The following is a 25,990-nucleotide window of genomic DNA, read 5'->3' on the forward strand; positions in this document are numbered from 1 at the left end:
TATTTCATCATCACATGCCAACGTGCGTTGTTGCGCCAAAATTAGGCAGCGCGAAGCGAGCACTGAGCGCTCCTGCGCGTCGTCCGTCGTCCTGTGGGCTTTTCCGGATGGAACCCGACCAAGAAAAAACTCGCACAACTCGCGAGTGCGAATCCGATCCCCATCCATCTTTATTCTACGGATGCCTACGGAACAAAAAACACGGAACGGGCAACATAAAATCATCACACAGTCAAAATGCAGCTGCTCGGTGCGGCGCAGGTGCTTGGTGAGTGAACTGCCCCATCCGACCGACCGACCAACCGACGACGGCATTCGGGGCGGTGGCTGCAACCACACACCCGGAATGGATTTTTCCATCAGCTCAATCCCACCGGGACATAGCCGTGGGTCGAAAAAATTAACAAACAATCCCCGAAAATTCGCCCAACCCGCCCGACATCGTCATGTCGGGCCAAATCGTGGACGACGAGACGCCCAAAAAAAAAACAGCAGGACACTCGGACACACTGGTGACAACACGGGACACTCGCACTCGCAACATTTAAGCTGCACATCCCTGCAATGGCCGCGCGCGATGCGTCCCATCACGGAAAATCGCGTTCCCCGGTCGCGTTTTGTTTTTGATTATTTTTCAATACACACTCGGCACAAACATCCGGGGCCCGGAACTGCACCGGAACTGCCGTGCCACCGGGTGACAGTGATGCTAGGCGACGTCCGAAAACGCGGATGTCCCGAAAAAAGCGCTCACTGCGTAATTATTTTTTCGTCATTTTTAATTAACTCTAGCATCGGGTCAGCAGCGGCGGCGGCACCGGAGGCCCCTTCTGGGGGGGAACACCGAACGGCTGGCCGCCGCGGCGAACAGAAGGGGCCAAACAAAAAATCCTCCTTCGGATTACAGTTGAAAAATTTATGGATTAAGGCTTTTTTCGGCTTTCAGCTCCGGCCACGGGTTTGTTCCGAAAAAGTGGTCCCCCGGCGTGAGGTAGAGGAGCCGGCGGGGTTGGGCGAAAGACTTTGGCGCAATTTGTCCCAGCAGCGCTGGGGCTTCCACGGGGGTGTCTCGGTGAATATGAATTATGGTCACGTTGACAGAGCCGATGTGCGAGCCGAACGGCAAGCTCCGCGCGTCGGTGTCACATCGGCCCCTTGGTTTTCCACTTCCGGCTTCCAGCGTGGGGTGCCATTTCGATAAATTACTTTTCGAAAATGCTGTCGGAACATGGTGCTGGAGAAGAAGCTCATAATTTGTGGCCGAACGAAGGACTTTGCGATGCTCCTTTCGTTTCATAACTTTTATCAATCAAAACGAAACATTATTTAATCCTTAACTGAACCCTATCATAATCGCAAAATGCAAGTTTGTTTGCTTAAAAATCCGAGGCCCCGACAATTCGTGGAGTCTGTTCCTTCCAAATGAACCCATCAACGTCCTTCGAATAAAATGCGGTACGGCGTTCCGAAACCCCAGCACCACTAGAGGACGGCTTCCAAACACAGATAGCATCCGATAATAATTGATTGCAATGGCCGTTCAATGCGCCGGCGCATAATCGACAGCCATGATTGCTGTTTGGGGTAAGACAACTTAACGACTATGCTGTTGGCCACCAAGCATTGCCAACATTGTTGCGTGGTTCTTTAATAATAAAGTTTTGTTTTGCCTGTAAAATGTGACACACAAATGGTACAGGCAAACAATTAATTTAAACCTCTCAATTTGTTTTCTAGTAAATGAACCAAAATGTCATATTTGTTTTGTTCGAAAGATTTACATAAATTTGATCTGTTTTATGGTTTACAGTCGCAAAGTATTTTGAGCTCGCTTTTAGGCCAATTAATTTGGTATAATTAATCTAATGCTACGATTGAACTGATTTTCGACAGCATCCTGCACCTCGAATAATAGCACGTCATCAGGTTACGTCTTCGTTATCTATGCTCAGTTCCCGATGCACACTTACCGTCGGCTTTTCCTCTCGGCGTCACCACCTTGAAAGCACTTGTCATCGACGCACCGTGGCCGGTTCCGTTCGAACCCGGGTTGCTGGCCGGCGATAGGAGCAGATTTGGGCTCGCGGGTCCCGAGAGGATGGCCCGGTTGCCGGCACTGGCCGCGTTTTCGTCGTTCATTCCCACCGACGGCGCCGTCGGGCCGACGGTGCCTTCTTTATTGTTCAGCACAATCATACTGTTGTTGTTGTTGTGGTTGGTGTTGCCGGTCGCACTCACATTCAGCTTAATGTTCACCATCGTGACACTAAAATCCAGGGGCAACTGTGGGGTCACGGTTGGCCTCGCGGGAACTTCACTTACTTCCATCATTTGGAGGGCAGTTTGCGAATTTCTTCTACTTCAACCAAACAATCTTGACGACGCTCGATACACTCTTCTACGGAAGGACTTCACGGAGCAAGAAACCAACCATTCCTTGATTGCAAGCGGAAGGTTCCGTTCAGAATCTGTCCAAATCTCACTATCAGCAGATGCACCATAAATGTTTAACTTGAGTTGAATTCATCTCTCGGTTCTGCTGTCGGCAAAATCTTGCATCGCGATTCACAACTGTTCGTAACTAACAACACCGAACGTGTTCGGGGTACACTCCCGCAGATGGGCGCCGTGTCCTCGGCGAAGTTCAACGTGTGACTGCTCCAACTGCTTTCCATCCGTCAAGGCTCGAGCTTCCGTATCCTCCGCCAGCACACAAGGTGGAGCACTGTGTCTCTTTGTTGCTCCCGGTGTGTCCTTCTCACTTTCTCGAACCGGACCAACGGCAGACCCGCGGGGGTCTCTCTCTAAATCATTCGAACCACGCGGCGAGCACTCCTTCAGCGAGCACTTTTATCACTGACACGTTTATTGTTGTGGCCAAAGCGTGCTATGAAATCTTCGATAATTGCATACCATGCTCTCGTCCGACCACCGCGTCGTCGTTACTGGGCAGGTCACGCCGTTTTCCACCCGTGCCGAGCATGAACCGTGAACCTCGCGGTTCGAAACTCTGTCAAACACTGAATCCGAAAACACTGATAAGGCCCTTCGAAAGGGTGCTCTCGAAGCAACAGATTTCAAACCGCGAGACCACGCCCCTAGCGGGCCGCATTATTTCCCCCATTTTATTTCTCTCCAGTCCATTCATTTGCCCCTAGGAGGTGGAGTCTGCTCTGTCTATTGGCCAAACGCGCAAAACCAATACATGCGACGCAAACCAAACGCATGAACCAAACGGATGAATTCTTCTCTTGAAGCAGAAAAGTTCGCTTTGGCGGAGGAAGGAAAAACAAAGGATACGGTCGCTTTCACCAACACACCGGTACACCAACGCACATGATGATGACGGTTACTGACGGTTTCTGAGAGAGGACGCACACGACCAAGCGGCGAGTCCTTTGGCGAGAGAGAAACACCAAAGGACGACACGCCACAGGGTGGTTGTGAAAGGATCGACAGCAAACTTTCGAATTTATATATTCTAAATCACGGCAACGACAACTTTGTTTCAATTTAAATGAGGAATAACGATATGTTCGCGCTATAATATAGAAAAATTAAAGGCAATACAAGTGAGCGTGTACTTGAAGTCATACTAGGTCGATGCGTCGAGAATCGGGATTTTTTACTACACAAAAAACGTTTGTAAAATTTTAATGCGATTTTCTTTTTTATTCAAAGTATGTGCCATCGCTAGCTATACATTTCTCCTATCTCTCTGCTAAATCATGGATTCCCAGACGAAAGAATTCTTCGACTTTTTAAGTAAACTAATTAGTCATCCCTTTCGACTTCCTCGTAGAAAAACGAAGAGCTGCTCAGCCAATACGTGTCCCATCGATGAAAATGAATGATATTCGGAAAGAACCAAGTCTGGTGAATAACGCGGGGAGGGATAGCAACTCCCATCCAAGTGATTTGATAGTATCCTGAAACAGTTTTGTTTTTTGGGGCGCCTGGTGCTTGATTCCACGGGCCACCAGGCGCTCCATTGAAAACTAGAATTGCATTTTTGGTCGTTTTTCGATCAATGCATGGTTCAAATTGATCATTTGTTGTCAGTAGCGATCGGAATTAACGTTTCATCAGGTTTTAGGAGCTTGTGAAACACCACACCTTTCTGTCCCATCAGAAAGTCCGTTTTTTGAGTCCTTCGACGCTTTTTTTAAGTCAAAATCGCCATTTTGAAATTTTTTAAACCACTTAAAGCACTGCGATCTTCCAAACACAAGTCCCGACAAGACCGACACACCGACGCACATGATGATGATGGTTACTGACGGTTTCTGAGAGAGGACGCACACGACCAAACGGCGAGTCCTTTGGCGAGAGAGAAACACCAAAGGAGGACACGCCACAGGGTGATTGTGAAAGGATCGACAGCAAAATTTCGAATTTATATATTCCAAGTCACGCCAACAACATAACTTTGTTTCAATTTAAATTAGGAATAACGATATGTTCGCGCTAGAGTATAGAAAAATTAAAGGCAATCCAAGTGAGCGAGTACTTGAAGTCGTAAAGTCGAATTCCTTCGGTATGTTCATAAAACCCCAACGACTATCAGTTCCGTTTATCAAGCTGGTAGTTTACAACGTCTGATCAGCTCGGTTCAGGTGGTTCCATCCGAGCCCGGTAATCTATGTTACCTATTGACGTACCGTGGCCATGGCCACCCGTTATGCCCCGCACACATACATTAGATAATGTTTACGGCATGACGAGAGAACTTTTTCTCCCTCGGAGGGCGATCAAACACCGCGTTTTTAAATCAAATGACCGTCATTAAAGCGGCAATCATGGACAGTGCCCGAAAGCTGACCAGAAACTGATTTGATAAAGCGCGATACGCGAACCGAGGCCGGTGTTTACGGAAAAGCAAACCCTTCGCCGCTGGGTGGCCCCTCAAAAAAACATTCGCCCAAAACACCTATATTGGCCGCAATCTGGTACTTCGCGGCGATCGACACAATTCAAGAAGCAATGGCTCCCTGATAAGCTGCGGGTCTTTCCCGGCAGTCCCCGGGACGATAGCGGATTGGTGTTCTTCTTGTCTCGCTTTTTTTTTATTACACAACCAATATGTTGTCAAATCACGATGAGCGCCATGAGTCAATGATTTGTCAGCGATCCCCCGGCCGCGATAGTACTCGAACGGTAGATAAACAGTACCCGGCAAGTCGTTTAAAGGACAACGTATTATCCCGCGTCAGAAATGTGCTGAGCAACCCATTTCCTGGCGTTTTATTGCAGATATCGGTGGGAATGATAGACACTGTTCAACCGTAGTCTAAATATGTATTGAAGCACGTTCAGCTATTAGAGCGAGATTCCTTAGATTTGAGCCCATCTCGTTTTTTTTCTTATCTCAAAAAGTACGCACTGCGCCGTATGTGTTAATTCTATTACTTAATCGGCTATCTATCGGCTAAAAGTACTTTGACGAAGAAGATGAAAGAGCAAAATTATGAATCATGCAAAACTATGCAACTGCAGTGGCATTTCCTCCACAGCACAAGCATCTTACTTCGGGTATTTTTGATTTTTTTGTATTGCTGGTTATGTTAATTATTGTTGCTGTTCTATTTGGGTTCGTTTTTGCTGTTGGGCTATTGCAGCAATCCATTCTCTGTTGTTGACGTAAAGTGGTCGCATCAACAACAACAACATAGGCAACATAGAGGATAGGTGATAGTGAGGTTGCCCTCTCCGGATGTGGTGAGCTTGCCCTCGAAAAAGAACTGGAAACTTACTCTTATGGTGTGTGACGACAGACTTTGACTTTGAGTCAGTGAATCTTCGAAGGCGCTGAACTTCACTGATCGACTGGAACATACTTTAAGACCGGCCTACCTTTTAGGCTTCAGGTAAGCATCCACCACGAAGTTTTTAGACCAAAGTCTAGAGTTTCTTAGAACGAAGATTCCACATACTGGCAGACAGCTGTACCAAGGCCGCAATGAGACTTGCAGAGAGATCGAGTAGTGGAACCTTCTATCCTCGCCTACGTCCAAGTCCAAGGGGAGATATTCAGTGCCGTCTAGAAACAGCACCCCTTTCGAAGTGCCTATGTTGGCCAATAGCTCAGCCTTATCGCTACCCATGATGTCACAGTGAGATGGTATTCAGTTTAACGACACACGAATGGCCTTTTCAAACATAGATTCATGGAGCTTCATAATCCTTCTGGTAAAGAACGGCATCGTGGATAGCCGCAAAGATAAAGAAGTGGTCAGGCGGTCTGGCGCTTATTACCATGGGTGCGTTAGAGAAGGCATCATAGGATAAGGTTGCTCGAGTTTAGCTGCGATTGCTACAAGTCTACTAGACGATGCCTTGTAGTGATCTTCACTTCAATCGACGAAGTGGTTACTGCCGAGAAGCTCCTGGGTAACCTTTCCATATGTTGCAAAAATTATTCAAGATTCGGACAAGGGCTTCTGACAACTGTCCTCCCCACTCGTATCCATTCAAGTCTGCACCCGATTATAAGAACTGAAGGCATCACCGCAATCAGGTTTTTACTATCCTTGTATGATTATTTACGTCACGCTGCTTTCGGGTCAGATGTGTACTATGAGCGGATCACTGTGAGAAACTACATTTGAGGATAGATCTTACTTGCTTGGAGTTTGTTGATTAGGCGATGATCGGGATATTTAGTTATCCTGGGTATGTCGCGATCTAAGGTTGAAACTGACGGAACGGAACGGAACGGAACGGAATGGAACACCTTGAAATGCGGTTTAACATGTCGTCTCGCCACAAATGCAACAGGTGGTCTTGACACCGTTTCATATCACCACGTCATTGATCTCACTTTTAGATGATCACCGAACGGTACTCACTAAACTCAGCTAAAACTTAGCACAAAACAGAAGCTATCAAGGGCAATACAGGAATGTGTTTCACACCACACAACTCAATTTGCACTTAATAGTATTAGTCTTGGTTTTTGCCTAAATGTTAACCACCATCACTTAGAGAATGAGCGTAAATCTGAACCCTTTTTCTGATTAACTTCGGTTACCTTTGTTTCAGTAGTGTTGAGAAATGTGATCACAACAAAAACTCGTTGGAATGCCGGCGACACACATTCAAAGTCTGATCCACGGTCCTGTTCCTCTCCGAGTGATTACCTTCAAGCCAGCGCGCTCCACGTTAATCGAATATTTTCATATTCTAGATCTAATTTAATTGTTTTGCAATCGATTTTGCTTCTGATACAACCACTCGACCAGATCCGAACAGTCCGTCAATGGTCCATCGATCAATCTAGTCTCGCGAACGGAGATCGATCCGAGACCGTTTTCGTTTGGCGACAACCGCATGTGGTATAATCTCGAGCAAAAATCCGCACACAATCGGCATCCGACGTTGCCGACTTTGGTGCCGCCGGATTTGGCAAATGTTGTGCGAAATTCGGTTGCGCTATATTAAATTTCAAACCAATCAATCACTCAACGGCTGCCAGCGTGAAGCGAAAACGCTGGTATGTCGGTCGATTATTTGCTGCCCGTTTTTGTTTGACGCCTTGTCGCCGTTCGCGACCACATGTGTCGCCCACATGTGTGTTGGTGGGGGACACGAAAGAAAGTGTTGGACAACAACATTATGCTGCCGCGCCGCATAAGACTCTCGCGGGCAGCAAAGGCACCGCGCGATAATCGCCGGCCAACAAGTGTACTCCGTGAGGCAGGCGAATCTCGACCATCCTTTGCTGGGGGATCAGCACCGAGAGCGGTAGCATATTTGTACCGTGTAATTTGCCACCACGGACGCGATTTAATCCTTTATCTATTCGTTTGCATCGCGTGGAACCGCAGCTGCTGCGGCACACGCCCATCCCGGCCTTCGTCCCGGCCTAATTTTGATCTATTCTTTTCGACAGACTGCGGAATGGGTTGTCATGCCGATAATAGGCCGGGCCGAAAAGGGTGTGCTGAAATCCGATTGAACGCAGGGCAGGGATTCGATTTGTGCCGGTTGCGGGTTACCCGCTTGAATTATGTTTACTTTAAATCGCGCTGCTAATTATAGACCGGGGCGCATGCAAACATGTTGCAGGAAGCCTGTTGCTGTCGGGACAGCCTCGGTTATTACCGCGGGCCCGAACCATATGCCCGAACCGTGTCATGCCGGAGCATGTTTATTTGTCCCGCATCGAAAGGAATCGAGTCGTAAACTCAGCAAGACCAGACCAGCAAGACCGGGCCGGGATCTTTGGGCGGCCATCCATCGGTGTCTTATTAGCGTCGTCGTGATGTCTTGTTTACTTTTTATTGGGTATTCATTTAAAAAGGCATAACTCATTAATTAGATGTGACCAAATATTGTCGTAAAATGTCGACGGGGTGGTCATCGAGAGTAATCCGCTTTCCGGGAGTCAGGGTTTCCCAATTAGGCAGCCCGGGATATGCGCGCCCGGAACCGTACCGTCCCGTGCCGGTCCCGATCAATTGATAAGTCACCGAGTGGCAGAGGGCAGCAAATAGATTAACCGTTGACCAACCCGCGTCCAACCGGAACCCGAGTGATCCGGCGTACGAATCGGAACCAATCGATGCGACGCTGGCCTCTCCTGCGTGACACGTGACCGTCCTGCTTTTTTACGACTTTTTTATGTACATACATGTCCCACGTCCTGTGGCACGCGGACTCGAGTGCGGTGATGAAGCGAGTCTTCCCGTCGACCGTATGGGGGCTCCGGGCGTAAAGTCTCACGCCTAAAGTGGCCTCGGCAGAAAGGACCGATCGATCACGAGACGTGAAAACAGCGCCACGCGGGCACTACAATTTAACACTCATTTGTTTGCCCACGACAAGGCTTGTTGCGCGATGGTTACATAAATCATGGGACATTACCGTGGTGTGCGCGTGTATGTGCGGCGCTGATTACCGGCCCGTGAGCGTGGCCAACAAGTAAATGTGGTAAAATAGTAGTAGTTGTTTGAAATTTTCGGTATAACTAAAATTGAGGCGCGTTGTTTGCGAATTGTGGATGGTAAATGTAAATGGTTAAAATTCGAAATATGGCGTGTGTATGTTGGCAAGTGAGGAGTACACATTGGTCCAGTCCACAGACACGAGAAGCAGAAAGAGCACGTTAATTTTGGTTTTGAAAGGTTATTTGTAAACTTTGCACCCGATAAAAATCAATCAACCAATTACTGTGTCAACTACGTAGCTACATCCCTATTAACTATGTTATTTTCTTTATGTTTACCAGCAAAGATTCAAACCATAATTTTGCATAGGCAGGATTTTGTATATCCTGCATAGGCAGGTCGCCACGCCTCATTTTATTCTCATTTATCGATTATCCGGCGTTTCAGAGGATCGGACTTCCTGGTGACGTATCCGATCGGTTTCCATTCTCGCTTTCCGTTGTATACATGGAAAACCTCGCGCCAGCTGAATTTGGTCAAATTGCATGAACACTATCAGAATTTTCGTGAAATTGGCCTAAATTTTGTATGGGAGCCTTTTTTTGTAAAGTGGGGAGGTGTTTTAAACATTCAACGTAACATTTTCCCTTCTCAAAAACTTCTACCTACACAATTTGATTCAATTTGGTCGAAAACAAACCGAATTTAATTTAATTTTATGTTACGTTTGTATGGAAGCTCTTCTCCCCGAAGGTGTGGAAGGGTCGAACTGTCCTGTATTAACTGTCCTGTGTCAGGAAAAACCGCTATGCAAAATAGCAGCATAGCAAAAAAAAACTCAACCATACAACAACAACGAAACATTATCTACCCAATACCGGTTTTGTTTATGTTTGATCATTTCGAATGAAAAACAATAGTGGAGAAGCATTATTACTGTTTGCCTATGAATAAATAACATTGTTAAAGCTTTTTAAAATATATTCGAAGAGGCTTCTTTTAATATCGCTTATTCTTATAGGCGATCATAGTTCTTAAACTCTACGATGAATCCTTGTTGGTTGGCTTAAATTGGCTATTGGACTATGAGTACTTGCATAGCCGTTGTACCTCTTACGAAGTTAGGGTTCCTGTTATTACTGTGCTCTGTTAACTGTAACCAACGTAGTAAAATTTAGTGGTTTGTACTAGCATTTTAAATTTATCACAAGATAACAAGTGTAATCCCATTCAAAAAACATCAGAAACTGGAATCATTCCGAGTTAAATGGATGTATGTCCGACGTTCACTTTAACAAAGGATACAGCCAGAGGAGCATTCTTATCAAATCAGATGAGCAGTAGAGTTGTGTCGTAGAGATGAAGGGCAACACTAAGAAACACCAAAGTGCAACGCACTCGGACCCATCTCAGCCCCAGTCCGGGGAGTCCGATAACGGCCGACTGCATTATCGTCCACAATCGATCGACAGAGAAAATTAAATTGAATAATTTCACATGATTGCCGAGCCAAGAAATCATCGCGCCCAGCTTTCTAAATTGATTAATTAAAACCGCCTCACCGCGTACCGAGTGACACCGTCCCACAATGGCGTATTTGCTCTTGGGTGGATGGCCACTGAACCGAAGCCATCGACAACCCGTCCGACGGCGATGGCCCAAAGGCCAACGAAATGGGATCCAGACGCTCAACACCCAGCGGAGGGATTCACAAGTTCACAGCTAATCTCGATGAGATTTTCCATGACGCCAAGGACAGTGCACCATCAAACGACAAACGGCACATAAACCACTTGCACAGTTTCGCCCATCATAACGCAACATAAAGTCGTCCCCGCGCCGGTCTATGCAGCCCGCCTGCCAGCCAACCCGGCGGTCCGGAATCTAGGGAGACCAATTAAGACAGATAGGATGATGATACGTTGTTCACATGACGTGCTTTTTTCCTGTTTTTTACTTTGTTCTCAATCGCGCCGATGCTTTGTTTCATCGCTGCCCTCATTTGTTGGTGCTCCCCTGGCTTCTTGTGGTGCTGCTGGTGGTCGTGGTGGTGGTGACCCTCCGCAGACATGGCCCTCCGGTGCACCACTCCGGCGCGGAGGGAACATCTTGATTTTCTCGCACTCGCAGCTATCAGTCTGGGTCTGGGGCGCGATGGTCCGGGTGCGATGTTCACCATTTAATCAGGGTGTTATAAAATAACATTTACAGAAAATTTCTTTTTAATTCGAATTTACTGCCTCGTCATGTGGAGCGATGCGGGCTCCAGTCGGGAATGGGCCCCTCGCGAGGTGGTGGTGGGCTTGCCGAAGGGCACGCGGCATGTTTCCTGCATGATGGTTGCAACTGCAGTTCCGATGCAATGCATTCGGTCTTGGCGTGGGTCACGGGCGGGTGCAGGTAGCGCCCAGGCCGGAGTCAATTGTCGTTTCTTTGTGGGCGTGGACATTAAAAATGCCTATTAAATGTTTTAATAACTATTAGTAACATATTTTGTTTTTAAAAAAACAAATGCCCAACAACTCTTTCAAATTTTGACCCAATTTGAATGGAATAAAAATTTCAACAGTTTGTATCACTTCTCACTTTAACACAGCCCGTGTCGGGAGTTCATCTAATGTTAGTCCTGAAATTTAACAAAGGTTAACCTCACTCGAGTGATGTGGTTTAAAAAAGGTACATTCCCAAACCGAATCGCTGGCCGAACTGAGCACAGCACAATCCCTGTGACCCGCGCACGAAGTCGCTCCATAAACCGGGCGCCCTCGCGACCAACATAATCAATCTTTATTAATTGATCGTGAATTAAGTGTAACTAAAATCGACCCGAACTGGAGCCGAAAAGGGACCAGGCAACCCGCACCAACCGAACCAGTGCTCCAGAATGGCGACCGGAGGGAAAAAGGACGATTGCGGCCTCACGAGAAATTAGCTTCGTCCAACTCGATTAAACCGATCACGCAACCGTAGTCGGCGGCACTGCTGGCCACTGCTGGCCACCACCAAACCGTGGGTGTGTGTGGGTGGGATGTAGCTCTGTCCCTGTCGTTCCCCCACACAATCTTCACATCTCGTCGGAGGCTAGGGCCACTTAAAACTCATCAGAATCCGTTTGCGAGTTTTTGGTCATTGATCAATCTGTTGTGTTGATTTATTTTCTGAGGGTTTTCGAACGACTTTTCCGGGCGTTGGCCACTGCACGTTGCATGCGTTCGTCCAATTTACCTTTACGGCCCCTTCTCGGAAGCTAGGAAGCGGCTTCGTCAAGCGGGATTCGGGGGAGTCCGGGGGTGCGCTCCCACGAGTCTCGCGAAGCGAATATAAATCGTGGATCCATTAGCGCGATGCCAAAGATCACTGGCTTCAATCTAAATTTCAATTAGTCACTCGCAACTAGTAAGATTACAAACAGCGAGACGTGTCGTAATGTGACTCCCTCGCCCGGCGCGATGACTCAAGCCGAGCCGAGAGCTCGCCGTGCTTGTGACACTGATGTGTCGATGATATCATCGGACCGCCGTTCATTGACGAGCCCCGAGGCTCACGAGAGACGAGCTCCACTGTCTCACGGCCACGGCATCGGTGGCCAGAAAACATGTGTTACTTTCGGCTGCAACCGGCACCGAAAGTGACTCCCGGAATCGGAACGGAACCTCGCGAAGTAAATCTCAATTGGTCGTCAGCGCAGTTGTCGGAAAAAACAGGGGTTCTCATGGCCTCTGGGTGCGGATGTTGCACGGATCGGTTTCACTCGCTGGCCCGCGGACCCGGGACCGCCGAACCAAACTCGGTCGAGCTTTATTTGACGCATCCGAAGTGAAAACAATTAAAACAACCAATTAATCAATTTAGCAAATGAATCAAAATTAGTCGCCTGAATGAATCAGTGGAGCTGGTCGCCATCGCTCCACTGCCAGGGTGCCCCAGGAGACATCACAATCCGGCCGGTCGGGCGACACCCGACCTAACGCCGCCGCCAGCACCAACACACCGAGAGCATTAATCAGGGGGCATCATAAGTTTCGCTCCCCAGCATCGCGGATGGAACAGGGTTGCTCGACGACAACAACACCAAACAAAGTGCAATTTGCAGCGAATGGTTGTCGGGCTGGCTGCACCGGACCAACTTTCTCACGCCCAGCAACTCTGTGCCGTTGCGTGGCGGTAACGGATCGAATCACAATTTGTTGACGGTTGGTCATGTTCCACGTTTCACGTTTTTGCTGAGCGCGCAGCCTCACGAGTTCGTCCTGTATTCTCCCCGAGAGCGTTGATGGACGTGTTGATGATGGCGTAACGAAGAAAAACGTTTCAATTGTGCAAAACGGAACGGATGAACGGAAGGTTTAGGAGTAAAGGGTTCAACAAAGTGCGTGAGGGAGTGGGAAATACGAGTGTCAATAGTTTGTGTCTTTTTCGTGTAATAATTGTTTTCCATGGATTAAAATGGTAAACCACTTGTTATTTTGGTGCTCAGGGGTACTTTTAAGGTTTTTTAATTAGGGCTTTTTTTCTTTATCAGCTGGTAGGCATTCCTTGAAAGAGTTACTCATACTCCTACTCGATGATTGTAAATGGGCTCAACATATTATGAGTACAGGATATCCAATTCAAGGTTCTTTTTCCATTTGGTTGTAAAAAACAGGTAAATGTTTTTCGATGTTTTAATATTTATTTGAAAGGTTCATTCATCAAATTTATGTATAAAATACAATTTCGGATGCAGAAAATTGGGAAATATGAAAAACTTTTTCCAAAGTGGTAGGTCTTCAACTCAAACGATACGATATTCGAAAAGCACATTTCATTTAAGCTCATTTCCACCTCGGTAGCTATGTGAATAAGCAGAATTGCCGTTTTTAGGGTTCAGAAAACTCACACATCGTGCAAGAGAAGCCAATTCACCCAAAACGACTGACTGTTTGGTACGGATTTGGACTAAATGGTTTTTCGGCGAAATTGAAGCTGAGAACTTGGACGGCATTTGGTTTCAACAGGACGGCGCTACGTGCCATATAGCGACAGCAACAATCGATATTTTACGCCCTATCTTCGAAAGTGAAATACTAGATAACCACCCTCTACTATCGTACATTGTTTCTCTTTAATCTTAGAGGAACGGACTGAGCCGTACTAAGTACATTGCTAATAAATAAATAAATCCTTGAAATAATTAAATGTTGAAAATTGAAAAGCATAAACAAATGTGATGGAAAGAAATGTCAAATCATGTTGATGTGAATTCATGTGAATTAATCATTATTCAGAACATCCAGAACAACATGTAAATCGGCCCCTTATCAAGATCTGACGTTCATCGTCAGAACTAATATTCCCGACATACCGTCGGGCAATCAGCGATTAGAAAACGTTGGATTTCACAAATCAATAACCTAGTAAAGTGCTAAATATAACAACCTTCGTGAAGCATTTGTCTAAAAACTTGGCTTTGGGAACAACATTATTTTAAAAGACCCATCGACAGTTTTGGGAATGTAATACCATAATTAGCCCTTGTAGCGATTAGATTAGTTCACTAAGTGTTCTTTTCCAGTGGTTACATCGTTCTACGTTAATTAAAATCCACACCCATGTCCACGGCCTGCTACGGATTGTCGCCGTTCGAGTGGTTTAAGAAGGTTCTTGATTTTGATTCGTCGAAAGTCACTCCGTTGACGAAACTCCGTTAATCTCGCTCTCTTGCCGAGCGTAAGCATTCCCGGGTTCCGGGTCCCGGTTCCCGGGGCTTCGTCACCGTTTGGCGCCATTTTAATTGAGCATTCGGACAAAACTCATCAGCATCTGCGGCCGCCAGCTATCGGCGGCTCGATCGTCATCAGCGTGGCGGTTATGATGGTCTGGCGGACAGCAGGGGGGCAAGATTGCCCATCGCGGGCATGGATTGCTCAAGAGATTGAATTAATCTCGCTCCCGGCCCCAATTGGACGGGCCCCAAGTCCGGACAGGGTCCCATTTCGGGCAGCGGGCCCAAGGGCAAACTTGAGCGCTGCGGGAAGCGCAAAAGATTGCTGTCAAAGTTCACGATCAAGAGCGACGACGAAGTTCCCCGAAATTGGTACCATTTAGAAAACCACCGACCGAGTGAGGGGAGGGTTCTATAATTCTTCATTACGCCGCCAGCGCCATGGCCGCCACTGGGTGTGGGTGGGATTCGGTTTGGATTTCTTGGCTTGGTTTCCCTTTCCTTTGGCCACCCAACAACTTTGGTCCAAACTGCACGGCGGGTTTGGTGAAGTACGTTTACGGTTGGCGAATCGAGGGCCAAAGTCAAAGTAACGCCTGCGGGCGACAACATTTACATTTCAAAGAATCCATCCAGATTCCCATCCCTCGGTCTCTCGGTCGGCGGCTGTTGCAACCCGTTTCATCAGGACCGGAACATTACCCAATCCGTTTCATCCTCCGACCCGAGGCCACGAACTATCACCATCGTACACCAGCAGCCAGCAGCCAGGGGAACCAAAAAACCAACAACGAATCTGCGACAGCGACCCCAAGAAAAATAACTTACGAACTATAATTTAAATACGTTTTTCCAGCACGGCCCGTTCTCACGGCCCTCGCAGGAGGATGATCGAAAACCGGGGCCCCTAGGCGGTGCAAGATGCTTCCCTGCAAAAGGGTTCACATTCAAAAAACGGCCCAGGACATCCCCAGACAACCGTGGTTTGTAGAAAAATAAATACTATCCCAAACGCGCCAGCATCAACAATGTCCGCACTCGGGCCTCTGGGCCATTTGGGCCGCCCGCTCTACATCGCTCTGGCCGTGGCGAAACTGACAGTGGCCGGTTGAGAATGATTGATTTTTGATTTCGTGCTTCCGTGCGTCCAGATTGGAGGCACGGAGCGGGCATCAAAATGCACGGAACCCGAGAGACCACGCCACAAATGACACCAATAACTCTACGCCTCGTTAACCTCGCCTTTCGGTGGAACTCTAATGGATTTGCATTTCAACTTCGGTGCCGCTGGGTGGGGGCCTCCAAAAGTCACCACCAACAGGCGCAGTGCACGCAGTCTGACTGACGCAGTCTGACTCCTAGCCCGACAAGTCAAGTCAATGTCAACGACGACAACGACTACGATGGGTCACGACACGTTACACGCACGAGAAGCCCTTTTTTCACGCCCCATTAAGCTGAGGCTCGATGTCCATTTAATTATTCATAGATTTAATCAAAGATTGGAATCTCTCCGTTTCGCTCGCCCACGGATAGGACATCGCCGTGCCGCAGGGGACTCTACCGGGAAAGGATTCGCGGCTCGGACGACCCGGCAATTATGGAGTGTCCTAACTGGTCAGCAGGCCGCATTCACGGTCTGGCGGTCCCCCGGGTGATGACGGACTCGCTCGCACTGATGCCACTCATTATTCACCTCATCATATTAATTAAATACTAATTCTCCTGCTATTAGCGTGATACGGCTATGGCATAAATCAACGCAAAAAATCCATTAGATAATCACGTATTGATCACGTGCCCGATGTTCGGCCCGCTTAGGCTCAGTGCATACGCACACGGGGCGCGTATTCGAGGCAAACTGTCCCCAAAAATGCTACCACATGTATCGGCAAACGAAGAGGTTAAATAAAACCCCTTAAATAAACACATTCTTTTTCAATCAATATTTGTGCTTAGGACCCACGACCAACGGATGTAAGTACTAATATGGTTGTTGAACACGAAACGGAGTTGATAAAGAGGCGTTCAAATGAACTACTTACAAACCGTACGATTAATCCCGACGAATGTTGATGCCAATATCAACATTTCGAAGGACATTGGATGAAATATGAATTAAATACGTTGAACGATCGTTGACATATTGTTCAATTCTCGTTTTAAATGGGGAAGGTCGGGCAACAAGAAACTCCGAAGCTAATGCTCAATTCGGCAACCTAAATTTTGGAAACGAACAGAACAATGAGAAATGATTTCCATTTGATTGTTTTAGTATATTTGAGAACTGACGTTTTTAAATTTTAACTGAGGTTTTAAATCATTTTACAATGATCGTTTTAATTGTTTGTCGGATTTTGGGAATATTTTCGAACGAAGACAATAATTTCATTTACTTTGTTTTGTAACGTTGGATTCGGGCTGGATGATGCTATAAAATTTACAACCAAAAGAAAGCCAATATTATCACAAACATCCCGTTAGGACGTTGGTGATTTGCTAGAGTTTTAATAATTGAACTGAATCCAGTCACGATCCGTTGCTTCACACGGGAACGGGCGGTGTCGTAGCCTTTCCCACTAATAGTGCCACGAATTCATTAATATCAATTTCAACCATCACCCCATGCAGCAGCATCGGTGCTCTTGATCCAGTTCACAAGTTGGCAGAATTTATCCGTCAGACATGCAGCTCGGTCGGCCAGGGGTGGACAGTTAATTGTTCACATCCGCTGCCAGCTCGTCAGCCTTCAATCGCTGTGCTGCGCACGATCATCACAGATCCGCGACCCAATCGAAAAGTGGATCATTTTGCGTTGTGCTGCCGAAGATCTTGCCCAGTACATCTCTGATGAATCGTTTAGAAATAGGCAAATGTTATTTTACCCATCACATACGAACTTTTCTTAAGTTTATCCCTTTATAACTTGATGGTGATTTCCAAAGCAGCTGTAAAGTAATACCTTGTTTTTGGATAAATTAATGTTTTCTCCCCACCTCGGCGCACTCCGAACCATTCCCACTGCATTTGGGGTCTAATTTATCTCCATCTCCCGAAAGGATAAAAGCCGTCGCCACTCACTCACGCCAAGGTCTGGGTTGGCCAACGAGCAAGCAGGGCTCCCTCGGGGCTAACTATAAGTGGTGGTTGGTTGCAATATCTACAAATCGCGTGACAATTCACCTTCAGCCAGCGTTACCTACGACAGGACCTGCGGGCCTGTCCTGTGCTCCACGCTGTGCCCCATTTAGTGGGAAATCGTTGGGCAGAGATCCGAGGGCAATAAATTGTATCGGATATCGACCGACCGGGCGACGGGCGAACGGTTTCGTTTGCCTCGCCATTTTTCGCAAAAGGTGGCGACAGGACCTGCTGCACGGCGGGATGTGTCTTCCACCGTTTCGTATCGACGTCAATGGGATTTTGTAAAAGATGCCCAATTTTTTTCAAATGTTTTCCTCTTCGACTTCCTGCAAACTCGCGTTCCGACCCCGTGGAACCAACCGGGAACGTTTACAGGATCGGTCCCATCGTCCCAAAAGGTGATTTTTCACCAACCAGCAACCCAAAAAGCCAACCAATATTGAAAGCTGTTTTTGAGGTTTTCCTTTTCCGACACACACACACACACACACACAAGGGACACCCACCTGATGGGGGTGGTTGCTGGGCCACCATCTTTTTTCCACCAATAAAGCCATTTGCCGAAACGTCACCACGGCGGATTGATATTGGTTCGCAATCCCAAAGGAGCCATTTGTATGCCGCAGCATCCGGCGAACCGGCCGTTGGTGGCGCAACATAAACCCCATCCGTGGGCAACGGGTGGCCACCCGAAAAAAGGTGGTCGAAATAACTAAATGTCGCCATTTGATATGGCATTATCGACGGTGGCCGGTCGCTAAATCGCTCCGGTTCGGCTGACTGTCATCAAATTTCATGACTCCGTCGGAGGACCGTGCACACCTCCACCTGGACCAAACTCCCGGTCCCACCTGGGCCGGTTGGGTGCCCCCGGGAGGCACATAAGTGTACTTTATAAACATTAACAATTTGACTGAATTGTAAATAAGCGTCGGCGCGACGATGAATGGGTGACGACGGATGGACCCGACTCGGTCCACAATCCTGCGGTAAGTGACGCGAATAGATTTTCCACCCCGGATCTTCGGTGGGGAGGGCAGAGGCACCCAGGGTCGGTCCATCGCAATTCCTGAAGTGGGCCATGCCACTGCCGCTGCCACGGAACGGAAGAAGGAAATTAAATGGCAAATGGGATCCATTAACTTTTATTGGGAAATGATCAAACTGTTTACGGGAATTTATCGATCAGCGCAGCGGTCAAGCGAAACCGCGCGGGTCTGCGTGCGATCTTTAGTTCCGTCCCCTTCCAGGCCCCACCCAGCTTCGGTGACGGTTTTGCTTTTGAATTTTTAATCCCCACCGGGCACGCCGCCGGAAGCCGAGGCGGACAGAATGCTGAGCGAACGATTGATTGTGGCGCATCCGATAAACGGATGAGGCGCCCGTCGGTTGTATCGGGAAAGTGGAATGTTTATTCGCTAAAACCTCGTTAATGATCGCTGTTTGCGCTTGTTGGGAACTGAGCGCGCGTGGTTTCTCGGGGAGTATTTATTGGTTTATGGCCAGCATTGACATCCCTTTCGCGGTTGCGGATGCGCGGTGCACGGGAAGACGATGTTCTCCGGTGGTTTGCCATTTGGTAAATCCCAAATCGACACGACAACACTGACTCCTAGTCCTATAATGCTCAACGGAGAAGAAGAACGGGTAAGGAAATGATAGCTGGAAAAAGAATTGCATAAAGTTATTCAATGCGAGCAGGTTCATCGTGTGCCATTCTCATGACATTACCAGCCAAACGGAGCCTCGAAAAACGTATGCGCCAGACGACAGTAAGAACTTCATACAGTTCGCTGAGCAGCTTCCTCTCCAACGCGCCTAACAGAGTTTTCGGATAATCCCTGTTTCAACCGTCTCGACACAAGGTGTGAGCGAAATAGTTTCTTCAGATTGTAGAAGAACCGGTTGGCTAGGTTATGTCCTTGTTAGTGTTAACCTTTGAGCCAACATGAGTGAAACTCAAATCCTCTTTCGGTCACCTATTAATACGTTATTAGAATTAGTAAATATAGCAAAAATAAGTAGGGCTTCGACTGCTGTGGACGACATTTTTATCTAACCAAAGTAGAGGGAAAGTTTTTCAACATTGATCTATTACTAATGGAACGTTTTTGTATCTTTCAAACAGCATTTAAATGTAAAAAATATTCTCACTTCGATCTTTGATTGATTTGCATTCTGGACCTGAGCAAAAAAACGTTTAAGATGATAAAAAGGCACCCTTCTCATTTTTTCAATGTTTTGCATTGCATTTTTGCAATTTCATGAATTCGGAGTAGCACGGAAACTATAAACGATCACTACACATCAACACTAAAGAACTTCGCTCTTCTATACGGCTCGTCAAAGAAAATAATAAATGCATTTCATTAGTATCAGGCTGGTTCGAATGATGGTCCTTGCAGTTTAAACACGTGCGCTAAGGCGATACTGTCCATCGTCAGTACTCCGAGAAAAACCCGACAGAATAAGTTTTTTTTACGCATCTTATTTCTTCTTTAACGAGATTTATCGCCCGTTTGATCCGTGATTTCGCAGCGACCGATGTTTGTTCGTTCAAAGTACACATTTCCGTAGTTACAAAAGAAAACTGGAAACTCTGTAGACATTTTTTCCGAGATTTTGAGACTCCAAGAGAAAATATGATTTTTCTTTCAAATTGCGCTGCCAAATCTGGATGAAAGAGAAGTCACATTTAATCTTCCACTAAATGTTACGTCACGCTGGAAAGAGCCACATCCGGTGCATCAAAACAAGCTCGAATCCGTCGCGCTAATGCATTTCGCAATAAGGATGCAAACATTTGCACTCGCCCCAGCCATATCAATCCGGCAGCCCCGAGTGATCGATCCGCGAGTTCGTTCCGGGGTTCGGCCGATGAAGAAAAACTAATTTTAATTAACTATTCCATCGGTAAACATGACCGACCGCCGCGACGCTGATGACATCGGTTCCGTCGGTATGTTTGTAAGCGCGCACCGTCAGGACGAGGTCGGAGTGCATTAAAAATGGAATGGAATGATCAATTTTAATTATTCATCGATAGCAGCTCGCGCGCGCAAACACGGCCACCCGGAACCGTGGAACGTTCCACAAATAGTTTGCCCCGCGGCTCTCGCTTCTAGGGCCCCACGGACACCCGGGAAACCCATATGTATGTCCTGCGTCGGGTGCGAACGCAGTATGGTGAATGTTTTAATTTGTGGTCATAATGAAGGGCCGCCTTTCCAGGGTGCCAACCACCTTCCGGAAAGGATCCACTCGGCCTCGGCGCGGCTCGATAATTTCCGATTGGTGGCCATCGGCCATCCATCGATTGTTTTTCCAACAACCGTTGCCCGCTAGTGTCCGCTTCCGCCTGTGGACAAAGTAAACGATGGGCCGGACGGACGACCCCACCACCGGAGCGACGGGCCCTGCGAGTAGCGCGGGTGCACTATTTGCATAATAAATAACATACTTTGGCGTGCGGTGTAGGCTCTAAATTAGTCCGCCACGTCCGGCCAGCGGGAGACCGCCGACCAAATCGGGTTGAGGGTGAGCCCGGCACCACTATCTCTGCGGTACAATCCTTTGGGAATGCGTGTGTTCGGTTTGCGGCGGCGCTATTTAGCGTAAAAGTAAGCTAATGCGCACGGAAAAACAAGCGAAAAATCGGATCGGACCAATTTTCATTTCCCAAACCTTGCCCCCGGATGCCGCGGCCGCGGATTACGGTCGCAGGAAAAGCGAACATCGGCACCGGCAAACAGCGGCAGTTGGCAAGGAGTTGCCAACCTATCATCATTCGATCGTAATCGGAGCAAATCAGGGAGTGGCCCGTCCCCCGGCCAGACGGCGGCCGGCCGCGGGCCCGGTGTCAAGAGGGGCCAAAGGATCCGCATGACCTCGCCCGGCTGCCGTGTGCCGGGCGTTGTGTAATCATAAAGAATAACGATGTTATAATCAGTAATTTAGTAATGAATAACCCTTTCTGTCTTTGTGAGGGGCCGTGCATTCCCCTTTTTACCCTTTATTTCTGGCTGTCCTCCTCCTAGCGCATCGCAACAGCGCAGGAATAAAACAGCCAACTCAACCGGAACGGGGGTCCGTGGTCGTGGCCGGAGCTCAACCCGACGGTGGTGAAGGCAGTAAACGAAACGACCGGCCAGCGTGTGTTGTGACAACTTCGACAGCGCAGTAAAATCGCACGGAAAGGCATGTCCGAGGGAAGGGCACGGCGGGCACGAGCTGATTTACATGATGGAAGAATGTTTCACTAAGAACGGGGAAAATATTGACCGCCAAGATTCGTTCGCCTTCGCAGACGGATGCGATAAAATTCTTCCAACATCGTTTTCGAAAAGTTTGATGGTGATTTCTTGACTTTCGGATAGGACAATAATCAGGGCGGAGCGCATACGGCGCACTTCGAAACCGACCTGTTGCTTTCGGGTTTTGCTATCGGTTTGCTACGTTTTCTTTTATCGAACATATTAGTGTTCAATTAAATGATTTCTAAGTGAGTAACTTACTAAAGAACTCTTCACTTTGGTTTGCGTTTTCCAATGTACTAATTTAGCCGGGGCCTTGCATCAAACGCAAACGTTCATGTGTCCTTTGAAGTTCTTTTATCGCCAAAGTAATAATAAATAGCTGGTGGCTCAAACATATTATTTCATATTATTTAATAATGGCTTTTGGGGCTTTTACTTCTTTCAAGCAGTTACTAAACAGAATACCATACAGACATTTAAACAGAGAAAAATATAGCTAAAAATACAACACTTTTTACCATTTGGTACTCTAGGTTTTAGTACCTTGTTTGAGTCTTTTGGTGGAAAGAAATAATCAGATATCGTAAGTAAACTCGTTACGTGATTTTCTATAATTAGTTCAGGTAACATACCCTTTGTTGCAACTCATGTCAAATTTACATGTGCCCAGTATTAGATTCGAAAATTTCCTGATAATTATAGAGCTACTCTGCTTCTGTTGGTCTTGCTGGCAGCACATGTATGGCTATTTTACGAGATCCTCATTGGAGGCTCTTCTTAAGAGAAGGTAGTATTAGGAATCTTATCACATTTGTGCTTTCAGGATGTAAAGATCACATCTTTAAATAAAAAACTGCAAAACTTGATTCATTATCGATGATCAAATGCTGCCTAAACCACTTCATGGACTGACCTGATATAGAGAATATAGTCCAAACCCCTCTATCTGTACACAAAATTTGAGGATCCGTTTAACATGTTTTATTTATGCCAATCGGATGTTCGATGACCAGTCCACGATGGTTTATGGAAAGTGAAGATACGATTATCGCTTTTTTTTTCATCATCCTTGTCTATTAACGAAAAACTTATCTGTGACTTTAACTACATAATAATGACTTTAACAATAAATTGCTTCATTTTTTCAACAACTAAAACCGTTGTTTTAGGAATATTTTCAAAACAATATGGCTGCGCGATCGTCTTTCATTTTTATATTTTTTCTTGGTAGCTTCAAATTTTAGTAAAATTCGTAGAAAAGCCTCTGAACTTCATTTGCTGAGAAGCTTGAGACATATGGTGAGATCATGAAAGACCCAATCCTTGTGAAAGTATCCGAAATTAATACGCCAAAGATATGATATAAGCAATTGCAACTCAGAACCTTTCCTATTTTTCTTCAATTTTCTTCAGGATTTTCAACTAAAGTTCGGAAAGCGCACACTGCACCAGAATTTTACGATCATCGGCTAGCTAGTGGCAGTTCATCAATATTAAAGTGATGTCCATATTTAAAACAAAGATGACCCTCGCTTCCCCTTGAAGCTCGGCCGCAAGGACACTCCGAAAGCCGCGTCCCGTCGCAAAAGAAATCGTTTCCCGTAACTCAGCGCTTCGGATTCTCGCTGCTGATCGATTTCTAGCGTGTTTGCAGCATTTTTTCCAATAACGTAAATTCTTGAACGTTTCTTTTTTTCCGCCTTCTACCATGCTCTTGCTTGCTAAGCAGCCCTGTGCTTAGCATTTTGTGCACACGTGATTTGAATAAGGACATTATTCATCGCATATTGGCCGCGGTGACTTCGCTGCAGGACGCGTCCGGTTCGGTGCCGGCGTGTTTGGTTTTAAATTGTCCCCACTTTCGGTCGGGTTGCTGCGTAGGACCTCTCTTTGGAAGGTGTAAGGAAAATCCTCGCACGGCTCGTGTCAACCCCGGATCATCTCTGCTTTGCGCGTAGTCACTGGGAAATGATTTACAACCCCTTGAGGCCGTTGCAGTGCCCCACGGCAGCAGCGGCATATCGTCACAAGCGCGTCCCGGCGATCTCCGGCCAGGACACCAGGACCAGGAAGCCCTTAGCACCCAGCGAAGCGGTTCGAAAGATCGAAAGAAAAAGAAAAAAAACAAGAGCCGGAAATACATTTTTCAAATATTTCCCAACTTGTCAATTAAATCCAATATTGCCAAAATCTTTGATTTATGGCCATGGCGGAGCGCAGTTTTTACCATCCATCGTGTTTTCGCCTTCTCCTTGTGGCCGATTTTTTCCTTCACCCCCTTTCTTTATAAGACCACCACCCAGCGTGGCTAAGGATGAAGCGATGATGAACTACCGATGGCCAAACGGAGCTCGATGAAAGCTGACGAACAAATGGTGTCGGCTTCGGGAATTTGAAGTAATTTTATTAAAATTTTTCTCCAGCGACTCGGTCAAGCACCGAGCCCAATCCTTTGGTTGGCGGCACAAAAAAAAGGGAAATCCATCTCCGGTCACCGATTTCCAGTGGACCACCGACCAACGTTATGGTGACGAAGTGGATAATGGCGGATAATTATGTATATATTACAAGGGCTATTTGTTTCGAGTCCGGCGAGCGCGTTCCGGCGCGTTTCTTGGCGTGGGCCACATTTGTTTTGTGAGCTCAGGGCGCACTATATTTTATCATGCGTTTTTCAGCTCGCGCTTTCCCCCATTTCCCGACCTGGTTGTGGCGGGTTACAGCATTTTTTCGCATTCATCGTCGCGGTGGATGCGAAGGCGGGATGATTGGAATAATAAATTGAGCTGAAGGGGTGGTTTTATGATTTGTTTGAAATGGTAAGATGGATTCCTAATAGCAGTGAAATAAATGAAGAGAAAACCCTACGGTTGGCCCTAGGGTGCGTTTGACCGGTACGGCCTTTAAGCAGGAAGCTAAGGAGGAAAAAAGATGCTTTATTGCAGCGGCAAGACGACGGCGGCCTTCGACTATTTTTGCCATTTCTTGACGAAGTTACACGTTCGGACAGTGATGGATTGTGGACCGTTAACCCTTTTAAAAATACCATTTACGGCCATTTGGTAAAAAAAACGGTGCTAAAGGCAACGGCGATCGGCAAGTGCACAATTTGTCTTGCGACGCGAAGCACAATGACGCAATTGGGCAAGAGAGTCCGATCACCCGTAAGAAGGCGTACGCCTCATGGAGCTGCCTCCAGCTTAGCCTGGGCCATTTTCGGTATCCTTTCGTCGAGTTTCATTGATTTAGTGCCAATTAGGGCACGGAATGAACCGACTCATCTTAATTAAAACGGGCACCATGCGACCGGTTAGATCGGCACAGGTCGCGTGATTGGGGCTTATCAATTGCAGGAACTATGCCTGTCCACACACACGCGTCACGAGGCTCGTCACACAAACGAGGGTGATGCTGCCCAAAGGCCTGAGTGGCACAAAGTCAATAAAATAGGAGAAAAATTGCAATCTCTTCCCAGCGTACGGCACGCTGGTAGCAATAGACGTTTCTGATGTGGCAGTACTGCCGTCTGGCATGTAACGGCCATAAAATGTGAAGAAAACGTACTTTCTTGAAACCGTTGACTGGTTCGGGGACGAGTTTTGGGACAATTCTGGTGATGTTCGATGTTCAATGTTCAAGTTGACCGTCATAGGATCATTGTTTAAGATTCTTATTAGTTTTGTTGTCTATTGTTAGGAATATTTGTCGCGATGTTACATAAACTACCATCAGATATTTTGTATTTAAAAATAGTCTTCAATTCTACAAGACGCCCATTTTTATGCGTTTTATGATCAAAATACAATAACAATATACTACGAGGGATGGTAATTTTAATTCATTGCCTTCCAAGCTCATTGCCATTGCCAACCGTTTTCAGCGAGGTCGTTTGAAATCGCCTTCCCATCATTGCTATACCCACCGCGAGAGAGCAGCACTGTGTGCCAAATACAGACTCGAAGCGTGCAGTGTAAACCGAACCACCAAACAAGCGCCGC

Source organism: Anopheles cruzii, chromosome 3 (assembly GCF_943734635.1).
Source record: "Anopheles cruzii chromosome 3, idAnoCruzAS_RS32_06, whole genome shotgun sequence".
Taxonomy (NCBI): Eukaryota; Metazoa; Arthropoda; class Insecta; order Diptera; family Culicidae; genus Anopheles; species Anopheles cruzii.